Here is a 16,424-nt window from a genome sequence, read left to right on the forward strand (position 1 = left end):
GAGAATACCTGACTGCCATAATTTTTAAAGATTTCCACAGCTCTGCTGCTGTGTCCCAACAAAACCAGTAACATAACTGTCCCGGATGGTCTTTTTCGATCTGGCTCCTTACTCCTCTTAAGGCGGCCTGTTCGAAAGAGCCATACGAAGGCCACCTCATCTCCGGGTCGACCAATACCGCGGTATACCCAGTCCAATGTCTTACACACAGTGTGTACAACTTCCTCCTAGACATTCCTGTCTGTACTGGGAGTTTCCCTTCGTTCCATAACTTATTTACAATCCCCAGCGGACTCTCAAGAGGCACGCTAGTCCCTTGACCATGGTGTCTGACAGGAGCCCTCCAACTGGCGTTTATCCTGCTGTCCAGTACACGACCCCTCAATATTGAATTGGCTGGGAGAAATCTCCCGTGGCGCCTGCCAATTCGTATATGAGTGGTCTGACCACTGGACAGAGGCACCGCACCAGAAGGAATCCCGGACGAGCCCCCAAATTGTTAGGTAAAAAGCAAGTCCTTACTCACCTCTCCAGCACCCGAGTTCGTGCGGAGTTGGTATGGGGCTCACAATCTGTCAGAGACCAGACACCACTTCGTTGATCAACGGGCTCACACTATCCTTAGCTTAAAAGGCTTCGGAGTAAGTGTGGCAAGTTTATTAGGGTTGAGCATCAATATTTATACACAGAAGTAAACAAAGTGATTAACAGATCATAATGGTTATGCATAATCAATTAAGATTCTACAGGATAAAACAGGTTAAAATGTAAATTTGAAAAGACAAAAGGGGAGATGGCTACTTAAGGGGAGGGGGGTGTCATGAGTAGTTCGCAGGTCAGAGCTTTGAGTAAAAAGTTTCAGACAGAGACATCAAGTCTGGGTTAAGTTTAAGCTCATCAAAAGTTCAGACTCAACATCTATACTGGCAGTTTCAGTGCTAACACTTTTGTCACTCAGGGGTATGAACACCCCCCCCCCCCCGCCCGCCCGCCCAACTGACAAAAGTTTTAGCGCTGAAAAGCGCCAGTATTGACAGCGCTTTATCGTTCAGGGTGGTTTTGTTTGATCGCCGGGAGAGCTCGCTCCTGGTGATAAAGTACAGCTACACGGCACTGCGGCTGCGGTGCCGTAAGGTGCACTGTGTAGCCATAACCTAAAAGAAGGTGGGTCTTCAGGATGCCTGAGTTCTTTACCCAGATGTGGGGGAGTGAAGTCTAGTGGTCAAAGCACCCATTTTAAACCCAGCCCTGGGAGAAAGTTGTCTAATGGTTAAAATAGAGGAGTGAGTCAGGATGACTAGGTTCTGTTCCTAGTGCTGCTACTGAGTATGTGAACATGGCAGGGTGTTGGTTTGTGCCTCTGCCTTAATTTTGTCCTCTGTGAAATGGGTGTAAACATGCTCACCCAAAGCACCTTGCGATCCTTGGATAATTGGTTAAGTATAAAAGCAAAGAATTGCTAATCCATTCATAAAAAGAACAGGAGTACTTGTGGCACCTCCCCCAGCCCACTCTCCCTGTGAGGAACCTGCTAAGTAAGAAACTCCCTCCCCGCTGCACATCCCCGGCCCCGGGCCAGCGAGGAGGAAGGACCCTGACCCAGGGTGTGACCGGTTCTTGGGAAAACAGCAGCAGGGAAGCCAGGCACAGCCGGAGAAATCCCCAGGGAGCTGCGGACCGAGCAGGCTGCGGGGGCGGGGAGCAGGGGAGGTGGGTCGGTTCCAGCCCAAGAGGAGGCGGCTCCAGTCTTGACTATAACCCGCTCCCGGCTCCGCATTGATTCATTGTTTCCAGCAGCCGTTTGTGGTTGTGAACAGAAGCGCTGCAAGCCCGGGCCAGGTGAGAGGGGACGGGACCGGACCAGACCGGCCCAGAGCTCTGAGCTTCTCTGCGCTCCAGGCGCTCAGTTCTCCGGGCGGGGCGGGAATGTATTTGTTTGGGGAAATTAGGGGGCCAGGCTGGGACAGGTGGATATTTTGTGGGGGCTGTAACCAGGCTGGGTGGGGTTGTTTTCAGGAGGCGAATGTGGGGGGCAGGTTTGATCTTTTGGGGTGATGGGTGGCACAGCGAGCTATGTAGAAACGGAGCATGCACAGTGTGGCTTGTGTTGATTTCCCACGCCAAGCCAATAGGTCAGGGGCTCTCAAACTGTGGGTTGGGACCAGGGGCGGCTCTAGGAAGTGCCCCAAGCAGGGAGGCGCGCTGCGGGGGGGCGGTCTGGTGTCCCCGGTCCCGGCTCCAGTGGACCTCCTGCAGACGTGCCTGCGGGAGGTCCACCGGAGCCGCCTGCCGCCCTCCAGCGGGACGCCCCCCCAAGCGCGCGCTTGATGGGCTGGGGTCTGGAGCTGGCCCTGGTCGGTACCCCTCAAGGGGTTGTGAGGTTATTACATGGGGGGGGGTCATGAGCTGTCAGCCCCCACCGCAAAGCCTGCTTTGCCTCCAGCATTTAGAATGGGGTTAAATAGATAAAAGTGTTTTGAATTGATCAGGGGGCTCATGCTCTGAGGTTTGCTGTGTGAAGGGGAGTCACCAGTACAAAAGTGTAAGAGCCACTGCAGTAGGTGGTGCCTTGGTTCTTTGCTAGCCCTGCCCTGTCGCTGTGGCCTGGCAGGAGTGAAGGCGAGACCCCTCCCCCAGTCCCTGCTGAGCTGGGTGGGAAATGACAGGGCTCCTCAGTTCTGATCTCTACAGTTCTCATCCCCTCTTGTGTTTAAAGAACAGGAGAACTTGTGGCACCTTAGAGACTAACACATTTATTTGAGATAAGCTTTCATGGGCTACAGCCCACTTCATCGGATGCATGGAGTGGAAAATACAGTAGGAAGAGATATATACAGAGAACATGAAACAGTGGGTGTTACCATACACACTGTAAGGAGAATAGGAGTACTTGTGGCACCTTAGAGACTAACAAATTTAGTCACCCACTCCTGTGATGGACCCACAGGGATTCAGGCCCAGCTGCTCTGGTGAAGGTTACAAACCAGTTTACTCTGTAGCTCCCTCTTCATTCCCCTGCATCATGGGAAGAAAGTGGTGCACAGACCCTGGAGTGGGAATTATGGACTTTTGTGAACCCTGCAACCAAGGGGAGATGCTGAGAAGAGGACTGTGGCCCAGGAAGGGCGAAGGGCTTGTGTTAATTTGTTTGGATTCTCACTCCTCCCAGAAGAGGGAGGACACTTGTTGCCATGGTGACTGTGGGGAGCTACACTGAATTTATTACCCAACTGCTGAGGGGAAACTGAGGCATGGCCAGAGTTCAACTGAGGAACAGGCTCACCGGATGCCAGGCCAGGTAAGGGCCTCTTCCAGAACCCATTCACTGAGAACTGGTGGCTGTGTGGATTATTTTGATGCACAGTTTTATGGTGCTTTGCAAGGTGATGGCATCAAATTGTGATTTCATATGTGGTTGTTCAGGTTATTGTACCCACCGTCCCCGTGGGATCTGTGTGCTGGCTAAGTGGTGTGACTAGCACCTGTCTGAGCTGCCCATCCTCCGCAGTATCTGAGCATCCTCCTTGGGAATCAGTGTTTTCCTTTTTCTGTGTTTCCCTCCCCAGAAGAACTGTCTGTCTCACTTTACTGTTCTGTATTGACACTCTTCACTGTGGTGTCTGTGCACCTCCCATGTAAAATCAATAGTTAGACCCTTAGTGGGCTTCATGGAGTCTCCTGCACTCTTCCCTTTTGAGGTAAAACTCTACGTGGGGTATGTTTTGGCTTTTTTTGAACTGGTTGGCTGGCTTGTTTCAGAGTTTTTTTGTTCTGTTATTGGGGGGGTGTCAGTGTTGAGTGTCGTCATTGTTATGGGGCTTCCCCTCTGCTTGTTGGGGAATCTGTGGCTGGGCACTGCTGCACCTGGACCTTCCTCAGTCTCTGCTGGTGAAATGACACCTTTAGTTTCTTTGGCTTTAGTTGAAATGTAGCAGCCTGGTACAGGGAGACTCCGTGCTCCTTGTGCTGAGTTTGCTGATGAACGTAAGAATGGCCAAACTGGGTCAGACCAATGGTCCGCACAGCCCTGTATCCTGTCTTCAGACTGTGGCTGTTGCTAGATGCTTCAGAGGGAATGAACAGAACAGGGCAATTATTGAATGACCTGTCCAGTCCCAGCATCCGGCAGTCAGAGGCTTAGGGACACTCAGCATGGGGCTGTGCCCCTGACCATCTTGGCTGATATCCATTGATAGATACATTCATGGAGGATGCGTCCAATTCTTTTTTGAACCCAGTTATAGTCTTGGCCTTCACAATATCCCCAGGCAATGAGTTCCACAGGTTGACTATGCGTTGTGTGAAGTAGTTCCTTAGATTTGTTTTTAACCTGCTGCCTGTAACGTCATTGCATGACCTCTGGTTCTAGTATTATGCAAAGGGGTAAATAATAGGTTTTCTCTAACATTCAGGATTTTATAGACCCCTATCCTATCCCCCCTAAGTTGTCTCTTCTTTTTGTTTTTGTTTTTTTTCCCAAGCTGAACAATCCCAGTCTTTTTAATCTCTCCTCATATGGAAGCTGTTCCACAGCCCAGTCATTTTTGTCACCCTTCTCTGTACCATTTCCAGTTCTAAAATATCACTTTTCAGATGGGGCTGCCAGAGTTGCATGCAGTGTGGAAGGTGTGGGGGAGCCCTGGATTTATCTAGTGGCATTGTGATAAGAAGACAGAAAATCTCTCTCCCTTTCCTAACAGGCTGTGAGCTGGTTTGACGGCCGCTGCGCATTGTAGTTCTTTGAAAACATCCGCTCAGTGACGCCAAGATCTTTCCTGAGCGGTAACAGCCCATTTACCCCCAGTCATTAGCTCTGTGTAGCTGGGATCATTTTCCAACCTTCCTCCTTTTCCCCAGCCTGCACAGAGAGCGGACGGGGGGCGGGAAGGCAGGTTCTGCACCCCGCAGTGCGGGCCCCGGCTTGTCCCCGGGTCAGGGAGCGATGGCGGGACCGTCCGTCCTGGGGTGGGCGCCGATTGGCTCCGCTCTGACTTGGAGCCAATCAGAAAGGGGGTGGGAGGGTCCTGCCTCGCTTTGGGACGGGTCACTTTTTTGGGCGCTGCGCAGGGCTCCGGGCCTGCCCACTCGGGTCTCAGGTGAGCGCCGGGCCGGGCAGCGCGTGTCTCCGAGCTGGGTCAGGGATGCACTGAATCAGCTCCAGGGACGCGGTTACCCCCAGGTACCCCCCCTCCCCCCTCCCCCTGCTGAGCCTTGGGCTCCGGCTGCCGCCTATTCCCGGGAGCCGCATTGGGGGGATGCGGTGGAGCCGGCTGGAGAGAGCAGGGCTGGGGCCGCAGGAGCTGGTTTCCCTGGGGTTTGGGGGAGCAGGGCCCAGCTGGAGGCTGAAGGGGGGCAGTGGCCGCATCCTGGCGGCGGTGCGAGGGGCGGGGAGGCAGAGAAAAGCGGAATCCGGCTCCGCGCAGAGCGGCGGAACTTCGGAGCAAGAGCGGCCCTTGGTGCGGGAGCGGAGCGGCCTGAGGAGGGACACGGGCCCGGACACCAGCGCACAACGTGGGGTGGGGGGGACTGTGTCCCTTAGAGCCCTTCCAAGGTGCTGTGTCTGTGCCCCTCCCAAAGCTGCATCTCAAACTCACCCCCCCTCCAACTTCCCAGAGTTGCCAGTGCAGGGGGAGGGACCATGCACAGCCCCGCATTGTGTGCCCGTCACTCCAGACACACGGCGTGTGCACATCCCTGCCTGCACCCCACACCTAGCGTCCGTGGGCCCCTCTCCTGCCCAACTCCCAACTGAGGGCTGAGAGGAAATGCGGAAAACTTCAGTGAGGGCCCTGATGACACAGGAGGGGGTTGGTTACTGCACTATTCTGGGCTTTTGTTACTCTGGGCTTTTGTTCTGATGAATGGGGGATGGGACACCACAAACAAACCCACTGACCCTTATGCTGTCCTGACTCTGACATTTCACATTCTAGATCACCTGGGAGAGAAGCCAAAGCCAGGGACACTGCACTGACTGGAACTGACTCTGCCATGGCTGCTAGAGCCATTTCTTGCAGCTGGCTCCAAGCTGATCAGAGTCCAGCACCCACCGCTGCCTCCCTGAGAGGAGAAATGCGGAAGGGAGCAGAAGCAGATCCTCCTGGACAGCTTCTTAACAGCTCCATAGACTTGAAGGGTTCTGGAGAACGAGGTAACTGGAGCTTCCCTGCCTAGGAACAGGCTGAACAGAGGAGATGCCTTTCGGGGGCGGGTGTAGCTCTTTCCTCCTCCCCACCCTTACCCCCGCCTCCTGCAGCAGAGGCTGTATTGCTCCAATGGACTCGGCTCGTGCAGCACATGCTCTCTTGTGTGGCAGTTGCACGTATGGTTTTTAGGACTGTACGTGTTCTACCCCCTTGAAAATGTTTGGCTCACGTCTCTCTGGGTCGCTCCTGTCACTGCTCTTTCCTTCTGTTTGTTTGTCCTTCCAGTGTGTGAGCTGAGGTGTTTGCACTCATAACCCATGCAGAGCCCTGCCTCCGAGCATGGCCAGGAGCAGGTGTAGCTGCCTGTGGCCACAGCACATTCATTTGTGTTTTGCCAGTGAATGTATCATGCCCTCAGATGTGTCTCTGGGCGCTAGGGAAGAGGGTTTGCTAAGATTGAACTCCAGCAGGGGTTCCCTGGATTTACACTCCCTGGGATGGAGGAGGCTCTTCCAAAGTTCCCACCAACCTTTGGTGGTTAATTATGACAACTCTGGATATTCATGTTAACCATATAAATGCTCAATCCCTTTTTTAACTTTCCTAAATTCTTTTTATCAATTTCCTGTGGCAGTGAGTTCCACAGTCTAATCATACATAGGCTGGAAAAAATAGTTCCTTTTCCACCTTTTTAATCTCATTGAATATCCCCTTGTTCTTATGTTCTGAGACAGGGAGAACAATGGGAAAGTGATAACTACCCCTTTAAGGGACAGGCAGGAGGCCACATCTGGCACAGGTGTAATCAAGGCGGCCCTGCCCCACCATAGGCCTGGGCTATCTGAAGAGGAAGAGGGAGCTGAAGGAGAGAGGGGAGTAGAAGCCAGGCAGGCTGCAGCAAGTGGTGGTAGTTTCTCGCAGGCTGTAGGAGACCAACCTAATCAGCCTGAGACTTGGTTTGATGGATGTTAACTTTGGGATCCCTGACCCAGGGTCCTGAGGTGAGGACCATATGAACTGTTTGTTGAAATTGCTCCTGTCCTGAAGCCTTATTAAAAGGGGACGAGCTGTTTTGTTAATTAGTGTTGGCAGCTCCTGGCCTTGGGCTGTAAGAGCAAACGTACTGCTGCCAATCAAGGGACATTAAGGAGGGGTGCACCCACAGTGCCACACCAGACCACAAGGGGGCGTGCAGGGATGGCCCACACAGGGCTGGTGCAAGGATATTTTGTGCCCTAGGCAAAACTTCCACCTTGCGCCCCCGCCTCCTCCCCCGCGGTTCATTGAGAGGCAAATCCCAATAACCCCAGGGGCCAGCCATGCCCAGGGGCTGCTCCCCAGACCAGGTTCCCCCCTCCCCACCCCTGAACTCCCCTGGAGGGTGCACAGCCCCCCCGTGAGCCCAGCCCACCCCACCCCGACAGCCCCCGCCCCGAGTCCATTCACTGGGTTTGCCAGGCTTGGGGGGCTGCTGCAGCAGCTCGGCAGGGAGGAGCCGCCTTCCGGAGGCACCAGAGCGTCAGCAGCGAGCCTCAGCCATGTTGGAGCCGGCGCGGTGCAGGGGGGCAGCAGGCCTGCAGAAGTGGCGGTGCGGCTAGCCGACGCTCTGGCTCTCCGGTGCCTCCGGAAGGCGGCTCCTCACTGCCAAGCCAGGGCACCGCTTTTTTAGGGTTACCATATTTCAGCAGTCAAAAAAGACCGTGTGTGTGTGGGGGGGTGGGGGGGTAGAGCCCCACCTGAGTCCAGCCCCCATGCTCTCCCTCCTCCTTCCTGCCTCCCTCAGAACCCCCAACCCCCCTCCCCCCCTGCTCCTTGTCCCTGACTGCCCCCTCCTGAGACCCCCCCACCCTAACTGCCCCCCTAGAACCCCACCTCCTACCTGTCCCCTGGCTGCCCCGACCCTTATCCACACCCTCACCCCTAGACAGACACCCCCCCCCGGGACTCCCACGCCCCAGCCAGCCGCTCTCCGCCCCCTGACCGGACCCCTAGAACTCCTGACCCATCCAACCTTTTCCTGCTCCGGTCCCTCTCCCCACCCCAGCCCCCTGAGGGCCCCCCCAGAACTCCTATCTCACCCCCTGACAGCCCCTCCCCCGGAACTCCCCTTACCAGGCCCAGGCCAGTCAGACGCTGGCTCCACATGGAGCGAAGTGCTGGCGACAAGATGCTGAGGCGGGGGGAGCATTGGAGGGACTCTGCCTGCTGGAGGCCAATGGGAGCAGCTAAATCAGGCCCAGGCACCCAATCAGCCGTGCCGCACTCTGTGTGAGGGGAAGGAAGGGGAGGAAAAATCCCGGACACCCCCAAATCTTGGCGCCCTAGGCGACCGCCTAGTTTGCCTAGTGGTTGCACCCAGGGCCGGCTCCAGACCCCAGCGCGCCAAGCGAGCGCTTGGGATGGCATTTTACCGGGAGGGCGGCAAGCGGACCTTCTGCAGGCACGTCTGCAAGAGGTCCCCCGGAGCCGCGGGACCGGCGACTGGCAGCGCGCCCCCTGCGGCATGCCACCGTGCTTGGGGCAGCCAAATTCCTAGAGCCGTCCCTGGTTGCACCGGCCTTGGACCCACACCTTTATCAACAAAAGCTCCGAGCTGCCTTCTGTCCCATCTGTTATTGCACAGACAGTTTATCCTGTCCCCTCTCATTCATCTCCTCTCCATGGCGAACAATCCCAGGCTTTTCAAACTCTTGTCATGGATTTTCTAGGCCCTTGATCATCCTCCACCCTCCTCTGAATCCCTCTGAATTCTGCAGGGTCCTTTCTGGGGATTAATTGGGCGAATTAATCACAGTGGTGATTTGGGGAGTGATGTTCTCCTTCGCAGTCTGGATGGGAGTTGGAGTTAATGTTTGTGTCCAGAGCTGGGACAGAACCATTTAAGACGTCAAAATAAATATCTGGTGTGTGTCCGATCAGAGCCTGATGGCAAATAATTCTGGTCTGAGTCACCCCAGGAGCATTAACAGGTTTTTATCTTCCAGATCATCCAGCTAATTCCAGCTCCAGGAAACCTGCAGTATGGGATCGTCCAGCTGCCCTCAGAGCCATAATCGTGGTTACAATGGTCGTCATCGTCGCTCTAGTAGCAGCTTTGATAGGTAAGTTCCCAACCCCCGATGATTCAGTCTCTGGGTGTGGAGCTTTCTTCCTTCGTGGCTCACAGCTCCACCTCATCTCTCCCCGGCCTCTCCGCTTTAGCAGTCAGGTCAGACAGGAGCCTCTCTAGGCTCTTTCATGGTTCCCCTACCCCTCATCGCTGTCAGTCCTGAGAACATCAGGGACACTAATGGATTTCTTCGCACACCCCTGTGGGGCAGGGATGTGTCCTTGTCCTTGTTTTGTGGCCGGGGAGCCAAGGCACCGTGGCCTCGTTCCACAAAGGGCACTAAAGAGCCGAAGTCCCAGTTTCAGGCACCCTGTGATCTACTAACCCCCTGCCTGGATGCCACTGAACCCTGGGGGCGCCTGAGGTCACCGGGGGAATCGGGACGACATTTGCTGTAGAAGTTCCCTCAGCGCTTCATGTTCTGCCTCTGGGCGTGTGCTGCTGCTTGGCTCTTGGCACCCAGAGGCCTGTCGAGCCCGTGGGGTGGGATCTGGCAGGTGTGCTTAGGCTGCCGGCCTCTGTGAAACAGGTGGGGGACAAGAAAACCCACCACCCTTAACCCTGCTCCAGTGGTAGGGCCCTTCCCTGGGATGTGAGACCCCAGTTCCAGTCCCCTCTGTCTGAGGGGAGACAGGATCTGACCAGGGGTCTCCCACCTCTCAGGTGAGTGCCCAGCCACTGAGCTGTGGGACAGTCTGATGGGGGATGGGGTGTCTCAATATTTCCTGCTGAAGTTGTTCTGCTTTGATTGAATAATTAAATATTAATTGGGCCAGAGAGTTAGAATCCCTCTGATCTAGTCAGTAGGGCGCCCACCTGAGCCGTGGGACCCCCTGTTCTCCAATCCCTGCTCACCAGGGAGAGGGGACTGAAGCAGGGTCTCACGTCGTCGGGGTGAGAGCCCTGCCAGTGGGTTAAAGGTGATCAGGGAGGTCGTCTTCTCTTCCTCCCCCCCTCCCCCCCACCCAGCCAGTTTCAGTGGATTTGGGCACTTGCTGCACTCGCTCTCCCAAGAAGTGACTTAGGTACCTGACTCCAGGGTGGGGGGTCCCCGCTGCAGGTTGTTAGCAGGGCTGGGCCCCTCCCTGCAGCCAGGGCTGAGGGGCTGAGCTCTGAGGGGGGCGGGGCGGAGGGCACAGGCCTTGTCACTGTCTCCTATTGGCTGGCTTGGGCAGCCCCTGTCTAGTGCACTGGCTGTTGTGGAGCCCGTTCTTAGGCACCGCTCCCCAGGGCCGCCCAGAGGATTCCGGGGGCCTGGGGTCTTCGGCGGCGGGGGGCCCTTCTGTTCCGGGACCCGCTGCCGAAGTGCCCTGAAGACCCGCGGTGGGGGCCCCCCGCCGCCGAATTATCGCCGAAGCGGGACCTGCCGCCGAAGCGCAGCCCGGTCTTCAGTGGTAATTCGGCGGCGGGGGGCCCCCGCCGCGGGTCTTTGGGACACTTCGGCGGCGGGTCCCGGAACGGAAGGGCCCCCCGCCGCCGAATTACCGCCGAAGACCGGGCTGCGCTTCGGCGGCGGGTCCCGCTCTGTCTTCGGCGGTAATTCGCCAGCGGGGGGTCCTTCTGCCCCAGAGCGGAAGGACCCTCCCCCCGCCGGCGAAGACCAGGAGAGGAAGAAGCTCCTGCGCCCGGCCCCGCAAGAGTTTTCTGGGCCCCCCGGAGCGAGTGACGGACCCCGCTCCAGGGGCCCTGAAAAACTCTCGTGGGGGCCCCTGTGGGGCTTGGGGCCTGGGGCAAATTGCCCCTTTTGCCCCCCCCTCTGGGCGGCCCTGCCGCTCCCCCCCCCCCCAAATTCGCTGCGTGGGGCACCCGGGCACCCAGCTCAGGCCCTGTGGGTCCCGTTGTTTTTCCAGGGTTTTCCTAGGCTAGTAAAAGTTCGGTGTTGCGATACTGAACCTCAAACGCCTCCGTCCCTTTGTGGATCCGGCCTCAGGGACAGGCAGGGAGTCTGGCACAGCTTGGAACTGAATCCAGATCTCCTGAGCCCCAGTCATCCAGGGCAGCGAACACAAGACAGTCGCTCTTTTCCCGATTCCAGCCCCTCTGTTGCTCCCTTTTACACTCAGGGACTCTCTTCACATCCGTTTGGATGGATGGACTGACACGGATCCAGTGTCCGATCTTCACTGAGCAGGGTAACTTGTCTGCAGCTCAGGGCTTTGAGGTTACAGGTCTGGCCTTCCTGCCTCCCTCCCCCTGGTTGTCCCCACAGCAGGGCTGGCAGGGGCTACAGCATTGCTGGTGTGAGCTTTATTCAGCTGTTGGGGGGAGCCCCCATCACTGCAGTGGTGTTGCTGAGAATTTAACCCCTGGGGTCAGGGATCTCCAAAGGGAAGGCTCCCCAAGACGTTAAACTCGGCCAGTTGGTGCGCACGGGATGTGTAATTACAGGCTATTTCCATTCACTCTAATGTTCAGCAAGGTGTGGGGCTGTGGGGTTATCAGTGGGGTTCTGGAGGGTTTAGCAGCTAGGCGAGGGGTCTGGGTGCTGCTTGCTGGGATTATTAGAAGATGCTCTCACTGCCCCCACATTCCTCTCAGTGTAGTCACACGTTGCAGGCTGCGTTCAGGGGATCTGACCCTTTGATACGTAAGATGGGTGAGGAGGGAAACCCGCTCAGAGAGGCTGTTGGATCTGAGGGCCCCTCACCTTCAAGGTGTCCTTGTCTGGGGCCCAGCAGGTCTGGCAGCTTCTCTGCTGCCGCCTGCTGGTGTTTTGGGGGCTCTGAATCTCTAAAATTGTGCCTCTGCCTATTGTACCTGCTCCCATGGGATCAGTCACAGAAATGACCCGCTCGGTGTTCACCCTGCGCTGCCTCCTGGACTGAGCTGCCCAGCTCTGTAGATGTGGCTGTGGAAGGTGTGAGCACATGACACTGCCGTTAGCCCTGTACGAGAATCCATGTGCTGGGCAGCAGGAGCGTGGGACCTGCTGCGGGGGCGGGGGGAGGCAGAGCACCGGTGCAGGAACTGTGGCCCCTCCCCCACTCCTTTCCCCCCAGGGCCGGTGGAGTGTCTGGGGCTCCCCACAGCAGCCCAGGTTCCCTTGGTGGCTCTTACCACACCCCGGCTCTGGCTTCTGGCCTGGCCAGGTGGCAGGGCCTGGGAAGGGAAGAGGAGCAGGGAGTGGGGCCCCATGGTGGGGGGAGGGGAGCTAAGGCCCAGCTCAGCCCCCTGCCAGGAAGAGGCTGGTGCTGCTAGCAGGGGCTGCGCTTCATGGTGGGGGAGCTAATCCCCGTCTCAGATCTCCAGCCATGAAGTGCAGCCCCTGCCGCCGCCACCACCGTGCCTGCCTGAGGCTCTACGCCCAGGTTAACAAGTGGGCAGGCCTGGCCCTCCCACGTTAAAACATGGGGGAGGGGCATGGCCCCCCCCTTACCAACCCCGTTCCAGCGCCCCTGCCAGACACACTCCTCCCTTGCTCTCACCTTCCCCACTCCCTTGGCTGCACACTCTGTACATCCCCAGCCCGATGGGGGCTGTGGCCTGGTTGGCCTCTGGCGCTGCCGCAGTGTGTGTGTTATAACAAACTCCAGCCACGCTGCTTGTTGGGTTGCTGGGCCGTGGCCTCTGGTGCAGCTGCTGCTGGCCACTCTCAGACTGGCCCATCTCTCCCATCGGTCTGAGCCCATCGGGCAGTTCTTGTTTCTGTCCCTGCTTGTTCTCCACAGAGATGAGAGAAGAGACGCTCCTCTCCCCTTGTGTGTTGTTTGTTCTAGGGGTAACATCTAAGCAGCCTCCTCCATGGCCCCCTGCTGCCCCCTGGTGCCCGGACGGCTGGATCTGGATCCAAGGGAAATGTTACTATTTTTCTAAGGGCGAAGGGAACTGGACCTACAGCCAGAGCTTCTGCTCGTCACACGCTGCCTCCCTGGCCAGGATTGAGAGTCCGTAGGACCTGGTGAGAAGCCGGTTAGATGCTTTGTGCCAAGCCCAGCGATCGCTGGCACCACAGACAGGGCTGGAGTCAGGCTGGGCTCAGCCCCTGTAGGGCAGAGAGGAGCCCGGGTGCCTCCCAGGCTGGGCAGCCAGAGTCAGTGCGGTTCTGGCAGCTGAATCCTGGCTGGACCTGGGGCTCCAGCCCCTCGACGGTGCGGCTGGGCCGCTGAGCCAGTGCGGCTCAGTCAGCTCCAGACCAATGGGCTGCCTGGGGCTGGAGCAGGTGAGAACCTGCCCCCCAGCTCAGCCCAGCCCCAGGGTTCCCTCATGGGTGGGGCGGGGGGAATCCAGCTGCAGGTGAGGTCTGCTTTAGGCCTCTTCCCCTCAGCTTCCCTGCCCTGGTAGCAGGGGTCTGTCTGCCCTCCCCCTGCAGCTCCCTCTCCCTCCTGGCCCTGCTGTGCTCTGAGAAGGGGCTGCTGGGCAGACAGTGACCTTGCAGCTCAGTTCCTGCTACACCCAGTAGGTGCCACGGCCCCAAAAACGAGGATGGGGGAGGGTGAAGGGTTAATACTTATCTGATCCCTTCACCCAGTAACCATGGAAGAGGCCTCTAGAAATCCCCTGCTGCCCAAGGTGGGGGAGCAGCAGAGTCAGGGCCTAACACAGCTGATGCTTTTATTGGGTTTCTAAGGGTTCCCTGCTGCCATACGAAGGCAAACTGGACCACTGGATCGGCCTCCGGAAGGATGTGGGCCAGGTCTGGAAATGGACCGACGGGACCGAGTTTGACCATTGGTGAGTTTTGTCCCCTCCCCATGGATCAGAGGCTCTGGAAATGCCCCACTAGCTGCTTTAACTTCCCTTCCTGCCCAAGTGGGGGCTGGGGCTGGTGCAGGGAGGGGGATCCTGAGGGGCTGAGTGCGCAGCTCCCCTCCCTGACTTGGGGTGTCTCCCCTGGTCTGTGCCTGGCACACACTGACTCTAGCTCCGATTGCTTCTGGGTTTCAGGTTTGAAATACATGGAGGCGCAGACTGTGCGCTGCTGGATGAAGATTTCACTGTTGTCACATCAAGCTGCAGCACACCAAGAAAATGGATCTGCAGTAAACCTGATACCCCTGCGAAGGGAGAGGAGGGAGCAGTGGGAGGGGATTCATGAACTCAAGGGGAATTAGAGACCAGCTGTGACAAAGCCTTGTTCTGGTCCCCTCCATGCTGCAGCCTGGTTCCCTGTTTCTTAGTCTGTCTCCAGGATTTTATCCAGTCCTAGTCATCAATTACCCTAATGCTGCCGTTTGTGACCCTTCTCTCGGGGAGACTGGTGCAGTTTCAGGGTAACTGGATCTCTATCCCACCTCCATCAGGTCTCGAGTCTCCAGCCCAGACCCCGGTGCCCTTTACCTTGGTGTTCTGCCCCCAGCAGTATCCCCACACTCTGATCTCCCCTCCCAGGGGAACCCCCAACCCTTTGACCCACCTTGCCTCAGTGGCTACTGCCAGTCATCATCTAGCCCCCCCGTCACTGGGGCAGACGCAGTCTGTAATGGCCAATCATCATTGGCAAGGGGGTAGGTCCAGCTGCCTCTGCCTATTCCCAGGCTGCACCTCTGCGGCCCCAGTACCTCTCTTCAGCCTTTAACAAGGCCTCAGGCTGGCACTCCCCAGCTCCTGTCGCCTCTGCTCTGCTCACTCCAGTACTAGAGTGAGACTGACTTAGCTCCTGGCTCACAGCCCTTGTATAGGGCAAGCTGTGGCCTGATGGGGCCTGGCCCCAGCTGTGGCTGCTTCCCCAGTCAGTGTAGCTTTTTCCACCGGAGCGGGGTAACAGCCCTGCTACAGGCAGTGGTTCCCAAACTTTAACAACCCGTGAACCCTTTTCATGAAAATTATCAAATCTCGCGAACCCCTTCTAAAAATAAATATTTCCAGGGATTTTCTCCCTTACCTGAGCACAAATTACACTGGTCTACAATTTTTGAGAAGTCGTCTGCTTCAGAGATAAAATGTGCTATTTATTTTGTATTTTGATGTGCTGAATTCAAATATGACAATTAAAACAACTGATTGGCTACTGTTTCTAAGATATTTAAGTTTTTACAGTTTATGTCTATGTATATTGTGTAGATAGTAGAGTTTTAATCATAAATTGTAAACCTAGGTCTTTTCATGTGTTTATGGTTGCTTTGCATGATAATATTTCACCTGTCCTGTTTATGTAACACTTTAGATAACCCTTTTGCTGATTTTTAACTAAAATTTATTATGAAACAAAAGCCAAAAAACTATTATGTACATGGTGTAGTCCTATTCAGTGTCTACTCGGCGCTTCTTGGCTTGTCTCTTGTATTCATTAAATGGAGCATCTCTTGTCACTGTCCAGCAATAGTCTGCAAGTATTGATGGGCTCCATTTGCCCTGATAGCGTTCCTCCATTGTTGCAATGTCCTGGTGAAATCACTCGTCGCTCACTGCTCCGCAGTTCGGTGGAAAAAAATCTAGATGAGAGTGCAAAAAATGTATCTTTAGTGACATGTTGCAACCAAGGCTTTTGTATGCCTCGAGGAGGTTTTCCACCAACAACCTGTAGTTGTCTGCCTTGTTGTTTCTGAGAAAATTTATTGCCACTAACTGGAAGGCTTTCCATGCCGTCTTTTCCTTGCCACGCAGTGCATGGTCAAATGCATCATCTCAAAGAAGTTCACGAATCTGAGGACTAACAAAGACACCTTCCTTTATCTTAGCTTCACTTCCTCCGTGGAAAATTTCCAAGGTTTACTTGAAAGCTGCTTGTGTTTTGTCAATGGCCTTGACAAAGTTCTTCATCAGACCCAGCTTGATGTGTAAGGGTGGTAACAAAATCTTCCTTGATTCAACAAGTGGTGGATGCTGAACACTTTTCCTCCCAGGCTCCAATGACTGTCAGAGTGGCCAATCTTTCTTGATGTAGTGGGAATCTCTTGCACGACTATCCCATTCGCAGAGAAAACAGCAGTACTTTGTGTATCCAGTCTGCAGACCAAGCAAGAGAGCAACAACCTTCAAATCGCCACAAAGCTGCCACTGATGTTGGTCATAGTTCATGCACCTCAAAAGTTGTTTCATGTTGTCATAGGTTTCCTTCATATGGACTGCATGACCAACTGGAATTGATGGCAAAACATTGCCATTATGCAGTAAAACAGCTTTAAGACTCGTCTTCGATGAATCAATGAACAGTCTCCACTCATCTGGATCGTGAACGATGTTGAGGGCTGCCATCACACCATCGATGTTGTTGCAGGCTACAAGATCTC

At 55.8% G+C, this 16,424-nt stretch overlaps 1 pseudogene; it reads left to right on the forward strand.

The window, feature by feature from the left end:
• Positions 1 to 2,550: 2,550 nt before the first annotated feature.
• Positions 2,551 to 14,633, forward strand: LOC123346308 (annotated as a pseudogene).
• The last annotated feature ends 1,791 nt before the right edge of the window (positions 14,634 to 16,424 follow it).

The sequence above is a fragment of the Mauremys mutica genome, chromosome 12 (assembly GCF_020497125.1).
Source record: "Mauremys mutica isolate MM-2020 ecotype Southern chromosome 12, ASM2049712v1, whole genome shotgun sequence".
NCBI classification, from domain to species: Eukaryota; Metazoa; Chordata; order Testudines; family Geoemydidae; genus Mauremys; species Mauremys mutica.